General features: G+C 49.8%; 1 protein-coding gene across 1 annotated transcript in view; it reads left to right on the top strand.

The window, feature by feature from the left end:
- Positions 1-16,483, top strand: part of ETS1 (v-ets avian erythroblastosis virus E26 oncogene homolog 1) — a 73,509-nt gene that overhangs the window by 12,509 nt on the left and 44,517 nt on the right. The gene's annotated exons all lie outside the window — the stretch shown is intronic.

The raw sequence follows: 16,483 nt of genomic DNA, 5'->3' as shown, positions 1-16,483 counted from the left end.
AGAATATTTTGGGTTTGTTAGCTTTGCGGGTGGCATGTCCCTAATGCAGCAAACCTGCATCTGACCCCCTGGTGCTTCACGGACATTGGGTCCCTGCAGCCTGGGCCATAGTGGTGGTGTGCTGGGTTTGGCAGGAAAGCAAAGCCCTTGTAGCTGGAGCCAGGCATTGCAGCATGCCGCATTGCCCCACGCCCACGCAGGCAAAATAGGGATGCCCTCCCTTTGCCCCCACCCTGCTGACTCTGGCTGTGATCTTCCTTCAAGCCCAGCTCTCAGCTCAGCCTGGACTGCAGGCAGGAGTTCCACCGGGACCGCCTGCATCTGTGGTGAACTCTCCCTGCTTTTCCCCACGTTGCCCCCTCCTTTGCCGCGAGACCTACTCTTTCCCTGGTGGAGATCCCCAGAGGAAAGCTCTTTCTGTGAGCGGTTTCTGGGCCGGCTTCCAGGCCCACGCTCAGAGGAAGGGGGCTTGGGGAGGAGGAGAGAGGGGGGGAAGGTGAAAGCTGACCAGGCTCAGCCCGATGGCTTCTCCAGCTGCAGCACATTTTCCGAGCGAAGCTTTTTTTCAAAAAAAGAAAAAAAAAATCTGCATTTTTTTTCATGTCCTTTTATCCTATTTTTAACTGTGGCCTCCTTCCTTTTCTCAGCCTCCTCCAACACTTCCCCCCTCCCCTGCGCTGCTGCTGCCTCCCCCGCACGCTCTCCGCAGAGATGAATGGGCGTCTTTTCACAGGGCACGCACATCTGCTTGCGGCTCGAGACCTAGCAGGACTTCTCAGGCAGTTCTCCTGGAGGAGACCGGCCAGTCTGTCCTCTCCCTCCTTAACAAACGAGGAGCGGGCAAGGGAGGACGTGGAGGAAGGTGAAGAGAAACAGAACAGGAAAAAAAAAAAAGGGGGTGAGCCACCACGGGGAGGGACAAGCAAGAGCTGAGGCGATGGATGCTAATTTATTTCAAGGCTCAACAAAAACCATGCACAAAACCTGCCTCTGCCCAACCTGCTGCTAGTCGTTCTCCCAGATCTGCAGCTTTCCCTGGCCATTTGCTCTGACCCAGGGGATGAATGAGCCCTTTCTGCTGGGCTCTGTTGTCATCCTCTGGCCGGCGAGGTGGTGCAGTCTCTTGGGGTCCGGTGCTGTTTATAGCTTGGTTGGAATGGGTTTTTCTTTGACCTTTTTTCTTTGTGGCAGTCTTTGGGTGTTTCATTGGCTCCAGTTAAAGGCATGTCACACCTACTATACTTGGGCCCTCTGGGTTTGTTGTAGGACGCGCATAATTTTCTCCATTAAGAGCACTTACTCCAATCTGTCGGTGGAGAGAAAAGATCCCTCTATGCCTTGTGAATGGATTGCAGAGCTGTGGGCTGCCTGTGGTGTCTTAGACTCTCCTGGCCCTTTTGCGAGGGCCCTGTGAAGGATGCTCAGCAGTTACTGGTTTGCCCTTCAGGTCACTGGGAGCTGGACTCCGTGTCTGATTTGTGTGGATCCTAGTTGTTTTGCAGGTGAGAAAAACATGACCCTATGATACCTACTGACGCTCCCTCTGCCTCCCTCACTGTAACCTGCTGCAAGTCAGCACTTGGAGAGGTTTATTTGCACTGAAGCAATAGAATGACAAAAATCCAGGCTTTCGCTTTTCCATTTGTTTCCTGCTTGATTCTGGAAAAATCCCTGTCTCGCCTCTCAAAGTCAAAACCCAAGGGAGCTCCCTGCACCTTGGGTCATCACCAGAGAACGAGCGCTGAGCTCTTTTCCCACTTGAGCTGCAGACTGGTGTCAGCTGGGGATCAGCTGCCATGCAGGGAGGAATCATGGTCTGAACAGGGCGTTGGTCCCCTGGATGAGGCTGGGTGGAAGCTGGAAGGTTGTTGCTTGTTTTTGAGTGATGCCTGCAGATTTGCTGTGGGCCTTTAGTATAACAGGGGGATGGGAGCTCAGCAAGAGGGAAAACGCAGGTTAGCATGCTGCACCAGGATTGTCGCAAAAATGAGCAGCAGCACTGGCAGCTTCACTATGCCATGGAGAAGGAATAGTTTGGTGTAGAGTCAAGGAAGAAAGGGACTAAGCAACAGGCTATTCAGGGCTTCTGTGGTGCCTTGAAGATGACTGCAGAAGATGTCTTGTTTTGGGTTGGTCTTGGAGTAGGATTGATCCCTCTGTAGGGATGGAGTGAGGTGGATGTACCTGTTTTCTTTTTCTGGGGGAGAAGGCTATCCTGCGCCATCCAACACTTGCTTCACACCAGCCACGCAAAGCACAGCTGCTCTTTTTTTGAGCTTTCCCAAACTCCTTTGCCTACAGACCCACAAGCACTTGCCTCTGGGGAGAGTGGGCAGCAGAGCTCTCTCTCTAGAGGGTTTGGATTACACATGGCCAGCCCTTCTTGTAGCAGCACCTAGGTGGGCTTTGCTGCGCTGGCAGGGTAAGTCAGGCCAGCTGCTATTTTCTCTCCGGATGGACAGGGCTAGCTGGCTGATGCCAGGAGAGCTATGTGCAGGGCAGGCAGAGGAGGATATGGGGAGCGCGGTGGGCTGGGACCCTGAAAACTGTCTGTTTGTTTCAGCTCCTGGCAGCATGAAGCACCTCTCTCTCCCTCCAGATGTTCACTGTGTTTATAGCTGCTGAAGCAAGAGACTGAACTCTCTCATTAATATGTTTCTCTCTCCCTTTCTCTCTCTCTCTTTCTCACATTGAAGCCAGAAGTCTCAGCTCAGAGGTTGCAGCTGGAAAGGAGCTGAGGGTGAGGGGTGGGAGAGAGAAGGGAGGTGTATGCAAGCCTCCCATCCCATTCAACTCCCCCTCTCCACTTTCCTCCCCCCGAATCCTCCCAAAATACACATGCCCCGAAAAAAGAAAAACACTAGCAGATTTTTTATTTCAGAAAGTAAACACTTAGGCCATGGGGGTCTGGAGGTTATGGGAAAAGAGGAAACCATTGGGCTAATCAGGCCGGGACACACTTCCCCTGCTGAAATAAACCAGAAATCATTGCATTACAGGGCGCCGCCGCGGTTAACCCTGGTGCTGCCAACACAGCTGAGTGCTGGGGAGCTGCGGAGAGCCCGTAGCCTGCCCACGCATTTTCCCCCAATCCCTGGTTTTTAGCCAGGGCGAAGCGCCGATGCGGAAGGGGAGCCAGCGCTCTGCAACAGCCCTTTGGCATGCCGGCCCTTTGGGAACGAGCCGTTGGGAATTTTTTAGTAGGAAATGAAACCTTTTTTTCTATGGTTTATGAGCCATCCTATAGAATTTCATACTTATTCTTGCCTGAGAACTCTGCCTGACGGTTGCAAACCTCTACAGAGAGGAAATCTTTCTCTGCTTGAATCAGCGAGATTTGGGGGTAATTTCTGCGGAGCTTGAAAGAGTTTTCAGAAAGCTCTTTTTTTTCATCCTTGCTAGATTTGCATTAGGTGTATAAATTATTAGATCACTGATTATTTGGTTGCAAACCCTTTGGGGACGAATCCTTCCTGCTGTCTTTTACTCCTGTGTTTGTAAAGCACCCAGCATATGGGATCTGGCAGTAAGATGGGAGACCCTTGATGCTCTTGCAGGATGACAAAGAATAACTCTAGTCCAGGTGTAAGTGAGCTAATGGGCCCTTTGTACCAACTTTACAAAGAGATCTCAATTTACCCTCTCTAAGCCTGGCCTTGGACTTCCCCTGGCTCCTTTCACAATCTGAGTTGCATACTATAAATGGGTGCTCGCTACCAGGTCTCACACATTTTGAGACCGCTGCAGCTATCTGTGTTTCAGAAAGGCTGGATCTCTAAGCATGAATGAATATTAGAGATTGTCTGTTACTGTGAGCCCGGGTCTGTTTGATAAGAGCTCCTCACCATGATTGCTGACTCCCTTTACATCCTGCCAGGCTGAGATTTTCAGAGAAGCCCGGATGGGTTTTGCACCCAGCTCCTTGTTGCATCCAGGCTGCTTTGGAAACCCCAAATCTTAGCTGGATGCCCATGCTGACACGGTCTGTGATGGATCTCACGGCGCGGCACCCTAAGCTGGTGCTCTCCCACAAGCTTTCCCTCTGCTAGCAATTACTGAGAGGGAGCAGGGCTGAAAGCAAAAGCCAGCATGGAGCGCTTTGTAGCCAAGGGAAAGTGATCTTTCCATTGACACCACCGAAGAAGGTTTTACCTCATCTGTTACAGTGTAAGCGCTGGCGGTGAAAGGTGCCGTCACCGGTTCCTTGAGCCATCAGCCCAGCTCTTGCAACATTCCCACCAGAAGGCAAATCCCCAGATAGTGCACAACAGGGGAGCTGCAGACCTGCCGTGTCCCACCCTGCTATCTCAAGAATGCATTTGAACAGTAGCTGTTTCTGCAGCCTCTGGAGGTCGAGGCTTCAGATGGAAATCAAGCTCCATGGAGATAGTCCCACAGGGCAAATTTCAGAATTTTTGGAGTCGGTGTTCAGCTCAGATAAGCCCTTGAGAGCTCAGATACTTTATCTGAACCTTATCTGAGCTATTTGCATCACTTCAGTGTGAGAAATCAGGCTGTCAGACATTTGGGGAGGGGGGCAAGCTGTATGAGGATGGTCTGTCTTTTTTTTTATTGTTATTTCTAACACACAGACACCTCCAGGAGGATTGGACTGTCCTGTGCCCCATGCAGCTCAAGGAGCTTATATGCAGGCTAGATAGGTGAAGAGCAGGAAGGAGAAATACCATGCTTAGAGCCACACAAGGGTAAGGACAGGAGTAGGATGAATATTACTTGAAAGCCCTGTAAGGGATTGCATCTCTCTGCTCTCTTTCTAAAATTGAATAGAAATAAGCTTGAGCTGCCCCTGCTGTCAATTGTGGATGGAAATGATTCCTCCTTTTCAGAGCAGACCTAGGTCTGAGCTTTCTCAAATGTAGTGTGCTTTCTGCACGTTGTTTACCAGATGCTGTTTTGTGCATGTGAAGTTTCCCACCTTGTCTGGAGTGCCTGGGGGGAGGTACAGGATTCGTGCTCTCTCGCTCTTCTCAGGGCATCTCTCCTCTTCATTCCTGCTTTGCAGTAATCAACTGTTTGACTGCAAGGATCCTGCAGTGCTTGGTTGGTATAATGCAACATCCTCTTCTCAGACCGTGGGGTGGTTTCTTTCATCTGAGCTCTAGATCCTGGTGGCTCTTCCCCAGCATCCGTGGTCTTTTTATGGAGGAAAGGTTCTCAGGGATAAGAACAGCAGATTTAGGAGATCTGGCTGAGATTACATGGTTTTACAGCTGGGATTTGGAAGACCTTGGCTACATCACTTACCAGAAAGTCTTTAGGCATCTAAACCCCACTGACTTCCATTGGAGTGAGATGCCTAAGTCATTCAAAAGGCTGCCTGTGAGCCACTGCGTAGCAGTTTCTCACATTGGAGATGCAGATGATTAATTCATTGCACATTTTATTGTGATGCTTAATTCATTGAGGTTAGGCGAGTGGCTGGAAGTCCCTGGAGAACGGTGTTGTACAAGTGCTTGATACTGTAAAAAAAAAAAAAAAAGATGTCTTAAGTGACACCGAGCTGCTAGCATGGCTGAGCCCTTGAAGCTGCTGAACACGTGCTGAAGTTTACACAGCCCACCAGATGGACCTTCCCCTGTGGGGTTTTGTATCAATAGGCTTTGAAAAAGTTGCAGCGGGTCAATTGTTGGCTGTTTCACAATAGATGAAATACAGTTTCTCTCTCTGCATCTGGTTCCTGGGAAGGGAGGCTGTCTCTCTGGCAGCAGGCAGGGCTAATGAGGTAGTGTGTGTACATCAAGAAGATGGTTTCTCTGCAGAAAAGCCATGGGAGACTTGCAGCGGGCGGCTTGCCGGCCTCCAAATGACTCAAGTGAGGTGTGGGAAAAGCTTGAGATGGAGGGTGGAATTTTCATGCGGGCTTATTTTCAGCATTAGGCTTATGAAAGGAGATTCTCAGCCAGCGTGAGCAGTGCAGGTCCATCCTTTGGGAGCTGCCTTTGGAGACCTCTGATCCCTGCTTAGAGGCAGGGCTCCTCTTTTGGTGGTTTTTCTTCCCCTGTGAAGCTGCAAGGGCAGGTTAGGATTCAAGGCCAGACTCTAGCCTTTAAACCCCTGAAGCCTGCAGTGAGCCGGTGGGAAAACAGGGATGGCTTCAACCCACTCAGTAGGAACACTGCCATTGATTTCAGCAAGGGGGTTTGGATGGGCACAGATACCAAAAAGCAATATAATGAAGTTCATGACAGGACTTCCCTTCCTGAAAAGGGAAACAAGGCCGCTGACATGGCATACACTGCGTAAGCAGGGGCGCATGGAGTGGCAAAACCACTTGTAGATATTCGTGCTTCCCGTAGCACAAATAGGATGGAGCAAAAAAACCTGCTTCACCAAAGCGGAGGTTTGATTTCTAAGAGCTGGTCCAAACTACTTCTCCCTAACTCATCAGCAACTGTTTTTCAGGAGTCAGAAATGCCTTTCTCTCCTGGTTTGTGTGATTCACTCTCCACTTCCTAAGTTCAAGGGGGGCCAGAGGGCACTTGTTTTGGCCAGACTGATGTCAGCATTGAGGTAGAGTAGGGAAAAAGGAGGAGATGCCCCAAGGGAGCCTGTTCATGCAAAATTTCTAATTCGGTCAGTTCCAGGCATCTCACAGAAGAGCCTCACTTGGGAGATTTCAACCCAGTTTTGCAGCCTCAAGAAGCCTGACTAATTATGGAAGGTAGTGATGGAAATAAAGCTGGCATCTTAGTCCTGCCCTGGACCAGGTCTTTGCCATGCTGCAACCTTGGGGTATCTACATCTGTGAAATGTCTCCAGAGATGACCAGACCTTCTCTTCCCCTGCTTTGCATCTAGTTACTGCCTATCCCCAGGAGACCAGATGCTTCCTTTGTCTGGCAGCTTTGGTTGTGTTTCTATCCAGGCAAACAGCTACTACATGAAAGCACTAACAGTTTCCCTTGCTTTACAGTAATCAAAATGACAGGATAACGAGGCAGCCCAGTAGCCTGCTTTGCCTTCCACTTGTGCTGTGTTCCAGGCTGGGTGTCAGCTCAGTCCCCTATCTAGATGAAATACGTCTTTTTTTACTTTTCTTCTTGTTGCTGCCAAAAGTGACAGATTGTTCTGTGGAAATCATCAATATTTTGTCAAAACGAAATCCAAACATTTCCAGCCAAAACTCAGCGTTTTCTGGTGTTGGCTGTGTTGATGCAAAAACAAATCTCTGTGGGAAATGCCAACATGGAAAGAAAACGGAGAAATAGGTTGCGCTATTCTGCAGAATATTCTCCTGGCTCTCTGATTCAGAAGTGTGTCTGAGGGGCTGCAAGGCAGAGGGTGGTTGAACCCAAGAGCTTAATCTGGACCACTCATATGTTTATTTAGTTCAGATTGGTGTAAACAGACGTGGTCTGTTGACATGCACAAGGAGCCCGGTCTGTGCAGTTTGTGCCACAAAGTAGGTGTGCACAGTAAGTACTGATTCTTGCTCCCTGCTTTCCAATACCAGGACATGATGCTTCATCTACAAGCTACAGCTTCAAGTTAAGGGAACTGATTTTTAAGGTTTCATCCATCTGCTCTTGCCTCATTCATGTCGTCCTGTCTTCCTTCCCCCTACATTTGCACCTAGTAAGGCTGTCGGTCTGCCTCTGTGTTTAGTGTAGCAGATACTTCCATAAACATCCATCTTCTGAAATCCCTCCCCGGGGGCCTCGCAGTGCTGTAGTCAGCAGCCTACAGTGGCACCGGACTGCAGTGGGAGGACTTTCCGCTCCACACCCACCTGAAAAGAAATGGTTTTATCGGGGCTCTCCCACGCCTGCCAAGTGCATCTCGATGCTCCCCTCCCCGTTGCTGCAGCTCCTCACTTCATTAGCGCTAGAGATGTTTATAAATGGAAGAGATAATATTTTTCGTTTCCAGTTTGGGTTTCCAGGGCAGCCACTTTCTAAAGCACTTAGGAAGTTTAGAGAAGACGAGGTTATATAAACGATTTTTCCCCCCCGGGCTCTTATTAATCAAGTGGCTTGTGGAGCCATTCCCATAGCTTTGGGATCAAGGGCACTAGCTGGGTGAGGGAAGGCAGGCAGTTAATACAAGACATCTTTTTCTTGGCTCTTACCCTTTTTTTGGTAGGTTCGCAATGAATGAAGCAGTCAGACCTGGCTGTTGGGGTTTGAAAGCAGCTGGAGGACTGTGTAGCATCCTCCTAGGTTACATTCAAACTGTGTTTTGGGCTTGACTCTTGTATTAGCCCCTTCTAGGCCTTCAAGTGAGTCATGTAGCATCTTTTAATGATGATTTACCTGGCCCTGTTGATGTGTCCCTGTAAAATTTAATTATTTGATGTAAAACATCTGCATTTCCTGAGTATAGGGTAAATATGACTTCCATAGCAATGGACAATGAGTTGGTCCTTGTACTTTTACAATAAAACCCTATGGACATGCACACACACACACTAATTAATGTATTTCTGGGCAAGCCCCAATGCATTTCTAAAGCTTCTCAGCATTTTCCCACTCAGGCTCCAACAGTGGCTGCTACCCAGGATAGCTGTGAGCAGTACAGGCGGCTCATGGGTTTGGAAAACAGGAGCAAGCTTTCATTCCCATTAGAATGAAACCAAGCTCTGCCTCCTCCTTCGTGTCCTTCCTCCTGCTGTCTCCCCACCATGAGAGCTGAGGAATGGGGTCTTTCTGTTTTCCTTAGGTGGATGGAGCTCTGTCTGTAGCGGCAGGTCCAGCTGTTTCAAGCCTGGAGCCAAAGGTCCACAGGAAATCAGCTCATTAGTCTGTTGACCCACCTTCCCAGTTTTCCAGCCATGCTCTCTCAGTGTGAAAATAATGATTTAAATAGCCAAGGGTGGAAAATAATGATTTAAAGGGGGTAAAGGGGATATTTGCAACTATCGCTGACTGTAGATTTGGCAGAAGGAAACTGTATTTCTTCCGGGTCCTGGAAGCGTATGGGAAAAGGTGTTGAACATCTGGAGTGATTTAGCAGTTTCGTGCTGTTGTGCGAGGCTCCACACTCGTGGTGGTGCAAACGTAGCTTGGCCCGAAGAACTGGGATGGGTTGACGGAGAGAAAAGCCGCTCACGGCGTTTGGCTTGACTAGGTGCAGGTTGGGTGTTGCAGAAGAGCCATGTCAACCTCCTCCAGGGACAGATGATGGGTTGTGGTGGCCCCTGGCCTCCCTGAAGCATTGCTCAGGACATTGCAGACAGCCCTTGTGATGTTTGGTGTATCGTCTGAATGAATTTTCTTGACTTGCCAGAACTAATTTTCAGATTGGAAGGGAACTTCAAGCGTCAGAGATATATTTTGTTTCATCTCACTCGTGATGCTGAAATGCGAATCGGGCCTCCCAGCTAAAAAAGCAGGTTCATTTAGCTCATCCGCACCCGAGACCTACCCGTCCTGCGGAAACCTCCTCAAAGAGGTGAACTAACTGGGCAAAAAGAGGGTTTGTTAACAGATTACTTTTCACTGACTTTTTTTTTCCATTTTAGAAGTGCAAAAATAGAAAGTTTTAGCTCAGGTTGAATGACAACACCATTTTCCTTGTTTATTTTCTTTTTGCTGTTTTAGCCCAATGGGAAGTGTGTGAAAAAAACCCAAACTGGTTTGCATCAACCCGGAACATATTTAGAAAAAATATTTACGTCTGCTTTTTTCCCCTCCAACTACCAGCAAAGCACAAAAAAAAAAATAAATAAATCAGCTGTTTTCACAGCTTTTGCTGCAGGCAGTGGGGAAGCGGATAGGGAAGCAAACCTGTTTGTGTGCTGAACCCGCTTGTATCTCGCGATCTCCATTCAACAGCTTTCTGAAGCTAATTAAAAAACCTGAAATAACTGGTGATGATGATGATAGCTGTAGACGGGTGACCATACTTCCACTGGAGTCGCAGGCCCCTGCCGACCAGCTGTCTCTTCCCCATTTACACCAGCAAGGATTTAGGACCTAGGCGAACTAATCAGGAGACCCTCATGGGGAGAGAGGCGTGTTATTTAATTAGCTTTACAATGGACTGACTGGGAGGCACGTGGTGGCTCTAATGGAAGGAGATAGATGTCCTTTTAGCTAGGCTAATTGTTAGGAAATAGCAGAGTCTTTGTTCAGCCCCAGCATGTGGCCTGTGATCTCTCAGAGCCCAGGGGCTGCCCGCTTATAATTTTAGACAGATCTATTCAAGCCTGCTCTGTAGCTTGGGGCCGAACAAGACGGGTATTGTTGCAGAGCCAGGATCGCCGTCCAAGAAAACCACCCCGAAAAACCCAAACACGTGTAGAGAGGAATATTTCGCTGTCGTTCATTCACTATCGGGCCGGGTTGCCAAGCGGAGACAATTGCAAGTGAGGAGGTTTCCAGTGCCGGGCGAGGGTTTTTCCTCTTTGAAACACATACGCAGGCAAATCCTTCATCCCAGGAGCGATGCAGCGTGCTGAAGGGGATGTCTCTGCCAGCAGAGCCTGTCTTAGGAGGGCAGCTTTAGGGCTTTAATTGCTAATGTGGGTCTCACCCCCTTAATTCCCTTGCTGCGGGCATGGTGTGCATGAGGTAGTTGTGCCCATCGCCGAATTATCTCCGCAGACTGGCTGTATGCATCTGTCATCTCATGGTCATGGTGGGACACTGGTTTGGGCTAGAGGGACCTTGGCTGTTGGATCAGTGTCTGTGCCACTCAGGGGCCTGCACAACAAGGGATGGGAATCCCAGTTCTCTTTCCTGAGCTTTCCCCTCAAACCTCTCTCTGGCAAGACCCTATCATGGTCCCCAGCCCCTGGGCTTTTCCTTCGGGACTGCCGAACTGATGCTCCTAGCCCCTTGTGAAGCGAGAAAATGTCATTTCATTAAAAAAGGGGGATGGAGGCACAAAGGTTTGTAAGAGGTCATGTGGAAATATTGACCAGGAATTAAACTTCCATCTCTTGAACCCCTCTGTCCCGGCCACAGCGTTAACCTGGGGGTCATTGCAGTCAAGTGTTTTATTTCCCTGTGCTGACCACTTCCAACCGGCTATGTGCAAGCATGTTTTTCTGGCGGCTGCCATTTCTTAGGCTGTGAATTTGTATACTAGAGGTTGGTGCTGGACTGACCTTCCTTGGGAGGTGCTTGTGTGACTCCTTGCACATTCATGAAAGTGAAATGTGGCTGTTACTTGGTATTTCTTGAAGCAGTGGGTCTTTTTTTGATGGTGGTGAGTTTTTTTAAAGATTGAAAGAGCAGATAAGTGCTAGTGAATAGACTCTAGCTGTCCAGGAGACCTGCCTTCTTAGCAATGACCCCATTGCCTCTCCTTTGTAATCCCTCACCTGTGTCCCAGGGAAGGGGATCTCAAGGACCATCACAAATCGGTTCAGTAACCTCTGTCACCAGAAATTGGCGAATGCCAAGGCTGAAGTCACAAGCAGAGATGTGTTGCTTAAGTCTGCGCTGGCTGCATTTGTTTCTGGTATGAAGGAGGCTGCCCCAGAGATCTGACCAAAGATGAGATGTCCTACAGGTGACGTCTGATGTGTATTGTCTGTGTGTGCTCAGAATAATTGTGAGTATCAAGAGTTAAACAGCAAAAATCCTCAGGTTATGTTTACCAAGAACTCAGTGCTGTTACTTGAGCAGGAGAGGGAAAATGTACCGAGAACAAACAGCGCTGCAGAACAGCTTACGAGGATTTTCCATCTAGCCAGTTCTTCCAGCAGGGTAACAAGTGAGTGACAGCACCCCCCGCCAACGAAATTCAAGGCAGAATTACATTGCTTGAGCCCAGATTAGCTAATCAGGTTATGAATCAGCATGGGACCTCTGGGAAACCAATAGCTGGAGGCACTTGAAGATGCTCAAGCAGCTTACGAGACTGTTGATTGAGGCACCTACGGCGTGTCGACCCGAGCTGTCGCTCCCTCACAGCCACGCGGGGATGTGTGTGTGCTGGAGTCCTGACTCCTCGCTGGCCACAAAGATGCTTTTGTGAGCCATCTCCGCTGGGAAGTTAATGAGAGCAGGAGTTGGGGAGGCTCGGAGGCGGCTTCCTCTGCTCACGCCTGGAGGGCAATCAGAGGACGGTATTGTGGCAGCAGTGTCTCGGGGCTGAGCCAGGGCCTGAAGTCTGGATCTCCGCAGCGTGAACAGAAACTTGCTTTTAATGCAGACAGCGCAGAGAATGGGGACTTTCTGTGACTCCAGCCCTATAACGTGGAGCAGCGAGGGGACCCCAGAGGCCGCAGCCATCTGGGTCACAGAGGAGCCAATGCTTTTGTGATGGTCATCACCTCCTGGCCACAAATGCTAGATCTGAGAGCAGCCTGTCTTCCCTACAGGCAGCCCGGGGGGACACGCAGTACGTGCTGACTAATGAGCTCTATTTCCATGCCCGTTGCTTAGCCAAAAAGAGGAGGCTGTAGTCACCAGGACTACTAATCCAGCGTCCTTTTACCAGCGTAAAACAACTTACTCAAATACTTCCCAGCTATTACGGCGCTTGAAAGAATTTCTCATATCATTTTAAATTCCAGGAAAGGTATCTCCCTGGGGAATGGTCATGGCAGCTGCTTGCTCTTTCCTCTCATTGCAGAGGGCCACCTCCACACCCAGAGCCACCTCCCTGCTCTTTCCTTTCTTGGAGTGGTGGCTGCTGCTCTTTCCAACAATGTCCCCCTTACGATAAATCCTTTCATGTCTCTGTTTCTCTCTGGAACTGTACGACATGTTTTTTTTTTTCCCCTTCCCCTTTGCCTCTGATTTTTGTCTCGTGCCCTCTGGATATTGTTTACTTGACAAAACATCAAACTGAAGCCCTGACCGCTTGCGGTCATTAAAAATCCCATGGCAGTTTTGGGGAAGGCTCCAATTTGGCTAATTACGTTCTGCCATAAATATCCCCCTGCAGTTTTAATTGGATATGGTGTTCTTCATTTCCTGTCCATAACAGCTGGGTGGTGTTGCTCCGCGTTATTACGTAGCCGTTCTATTTCACCCCAGAGGTGGCCACGTTTTGGTAGCAGCAGTGCTAGGAAAAACTCCTTCTCCAGACTACCGGTAACACCTAATCCTGAGCCTGCTGTAATAAGAACTGGTAAATCCGAGGGAGAGGAGAAGCTGTCCCAGCTCCATAACATCTGGAGGATAGCCAGCAGCTGCCCGTTTGCAAAAGGGCCATGACAGGAGCGAATCTGGCCCTGCCGAAGGGAAAGAGCTGGCCCCAGCTAGGAGAGAAGTTGTGGAAGAGCAGTCCTGCCCACACTGCATGTGCAGAAATCACGGCAAAGATTCTGGTCTCGTAATACCTTTCCTCAACGCTAAATGAATAATTATTATTATGCTTTTAAACCAAGGTTAGTAAGCGTCCCTGGGAACAATGTGGCATTACTGCCCATCCTTTCTTTGTTCCAAACTGTTGAAAAACAGTCAGGCTGCATTGTGGAGGGAGGGCAGATGGTTATCTCCAATCAATGGCAAAATCTTTTGGCTATATTAATGGCAGGAGGGCTGTTCTCCACAACTCAGCATCCTCCCTCGACAGGAGAGAGCCTGAATAGATATTCATGTTGAATAACGACAGAATGGAAAAGGAGGGTGAGACTTGGATGTGGAAGAGGAAAGATTTTTCTAAAGCCTGTAAGCAGCAAATAGGAACCAGTTGCTGAGGCGAAGTCATGTTTGGCAGGTCTTGGACTCCAAATGGTCACATCCCAGCTGAAGAAACTAATCAATGGATTCCTTCCATGCCTTCTGCGAACACTGAGCCATTGAGTGGCTCAGCTGGAGTTCAGAGCCAGGGCTTTCATGTTGCAGGCTCTGAAGTGAACACAAATTAAGGCGGCCGCTAGGACGGAGTCGAGTTCGAAGGAGAGATTCAGCTGCCCTGGGAGGAAATCTCTGTCCGCAGCCTCTCCGTTCTTTTCCTCCACTTTGGTTTTTTTTTGCCCCAGTGCTACTTTTGGAAGCATTTCTAGTCTCCCTGCATGTAGAGGCTGCCATACATTGCACAAGCAAAATGAAACAGAAGTTTGGGGGAGCATGGAGGGGGGATAAGGCAGGGGAGTGGAGAAGCTCAAAGCTTCGCCGCAGCCATGCTGCACCAAGCTGTGGCTTAGTGTCATCGGCTTTGCGGCATCAGGGCTGAGCTGGGATGCCAAGAGCACGTGTATCTTTCCTAATAAAAAGCACACTAGCTGTGAGAAAGATCTTTATTAAAGCCTTTGTACTGGTCCAGAGGAGAAGGAGCCCCATTACAGGTGCACTGGAGTTCAGCCAGTCCTTAAGACCATAACACTTGCAGGAGAGACCAAGCCAAATGCATTGGCCCGCGGGAGCAAGGCTAAAGCACAGACACCGCAGGGGCAGCTGCTGCTTCCTCTGGTGCCGCTTTTCAATCCCACCGGCAGCTTTGTCTGGGACCATCTCTGCTCATGAGAGCCTTCTTCTACGTGGCGCCGACAGCCCATCACCATCAGCGCCCGCTCGGGCGAGCCCCAGCGACCTTGCCGCATGCCTCCTCTTCTGTTTCAGTCTGGGGATTGGTTGAGCTGCGCTCGCTCTGAGCAGGGTGGATTATCGAGCACCGCTGAATTGGGGAGGGGGGAACGCTTGGGTCATTTCAATACGGTTGGGACCGCAGGTGCTTTCTGATGGCTTCATGGCCGCGGCCGAGAACCCACAGCCAGCTGCGTAAACCAGTTCCCCCCGCACCAGCACACACACACGCACCCACTCTCCCACACTCGCCCCGCTGCAGGATCGCAGCCTGCCTATGCGCATGCTCGCCCGGGAGTTTGCAGCGCGCCGAGCGAAGTGTAGGACGGGAAAAATTGTCAGGCTGTGATAACTGCATCGGGTTTCTCTTCCCAAGCCTGCTCTGGAAGGGATCATAAAGGCAGCTGTTTCTCCTGAATCCCCTTTTGATTTTCAACTGGAAACCTTCTGCTAAATCACCCCTCTATAGTTTCTTCCTTCAGTCATTGCTGTCCACCCTGTATGGGGAAGAGGGGAAAGAAATCCAAAACGAAGGGCAGGTGCAAGCACATTACCCTGTACGGGGAGAGGCAATGGGGACTAAGTTTTATCCTTACAGCCATCTTCTTTGCACTTTCGGATTTCCAGGTTCATTCCTGTGGTAGGTTTCAAACCAAGGACCCACCGCCCGAGGTTTCAAACCTTGTGCCTTGCCTGAGCGCAGCTCAGGTTCTCCAAAGCACACGGGAATCAGGGGAGAGAGGTTATATATTGGTCACACAGCGAATCGCTGGTTCTACTTCGCTGCCGCAGCAATAGGTTGCCTATAACTGAGCTTGCAAGTAAATTGGAAGCACGACTGCCTGTAAAATTGGAAATGTGAGTGCTTGTCAGTGGGTGAAGTGCCTGAAAGATGAACTTTTGGCTGGAGCTCACTGCCTGCCCGGCTTTGCTAGCTCTCAGACTTCCTGCTGGCTGTGTCTTGAGCTATCCACCTGGGTAAAACCGGCTGCTCAAGCGAGCCAGAATCAGGCTCTCGATTTCTGGCCCCGGCACCGTGCAGGTTCTTTTAGTTACACAAACTTTCCTTCTATAAATATACCTTAGGTGACTGAGAAAGGCACTGCTGAAGAAACTAGAAATAATCCTGAGCTGTAACGTTTGCATCTGCAGCTCATCTTTCAGTGCATTTGAAGGTTTCAATGGTGTTTGCAAGCAGGACCCTGGTTCATCCTATGGGTTAGCAGGTAGCCCTGAACCCCGGCAGCTGACTCACTTGGCTGCTCTCTCCCCGCCGTTACAGCTGGGATGTTCATTTGAGCCCATCTTTGATCAGAGCAGCCCGGTCTCTGCCAGTGTGTTGGAGACTGTTAAGACTCACAGTGAGAGAACCACAAGAGCTGGTTGCTCATGACTTTATTTTTTTTTTTTTAACACTTGTACCGGTAAATTGACATCTGTGAGTCATAATCTCCCTCCTGCTCTGCCGTTTGTGGTCTGAAGTTTGTGCTACCTAAATATAATAAAACATAATTCATGTGAAAACCGATATTCTTCTGTTAATTTCATGCCATGCTGGCATGATACTCATCTTGCATCTTTAAGATGCTTTTTATCCAATCAGTTCCCACACCTTTTTGGCCTCCCACCTGTACAAAGCACACTGGTGAACAACCACCCCTGCCCGTCACCCATCGCCACACACCTGAGCGTGCTTGTGCACAGGCACTCTGCCCTGACCGTGCCCGCACATTTGGATCCGCTTGATGCGAGCGTGAAGGGGTGATGCGAGCGTGAGGGGGTGATGCCAGCGTGAAAGGCGGCGGTTGGTGCCGAGACAGGCAGGGCGAAAGCAACTGGCCTGGTTTCAAGAAACATCGGTTTTCGGCAGGCCGTCGCGGGTCCAGCTCAGGGCTGCGTGCAGCCGGCGGCATTTTCCCGTGCTAAAACCGCAACTCGCTCTTCCCGTCGTCTTTTGGGGCTGGGATGCAAGCAGAGGTTGCGGCCGAGGCGCAGCAGCACCCAACTTTGCGCGGGTTGCGCTGACATCCCCCCCCC

The sequence above is a fragment of the Haliaeetus leucocephalus genome, unplaced genomic scaffold (genome assembly GCF_000737465.1).
Source record: "Haliaeetus leucocephalus isolate CR32 unplaced genomic scaffold, Haliaeetus_leucocephalus-4.0 Scaffold773, whole genome shotgun sequence".
Taxonomy (NCBI): domain Eukaryota; kingdom Metazoa; phylum Chordata; class Aves; order Accipitriformes; family Accipitridae; genus Haliaeetus; species Haliaeetus leucocephalus.
The sequence above is the reverse complement of the archived record's forward strand: the minus strand, read 5'-3'. Positions and strand labels throughout refer to the sequence as shown.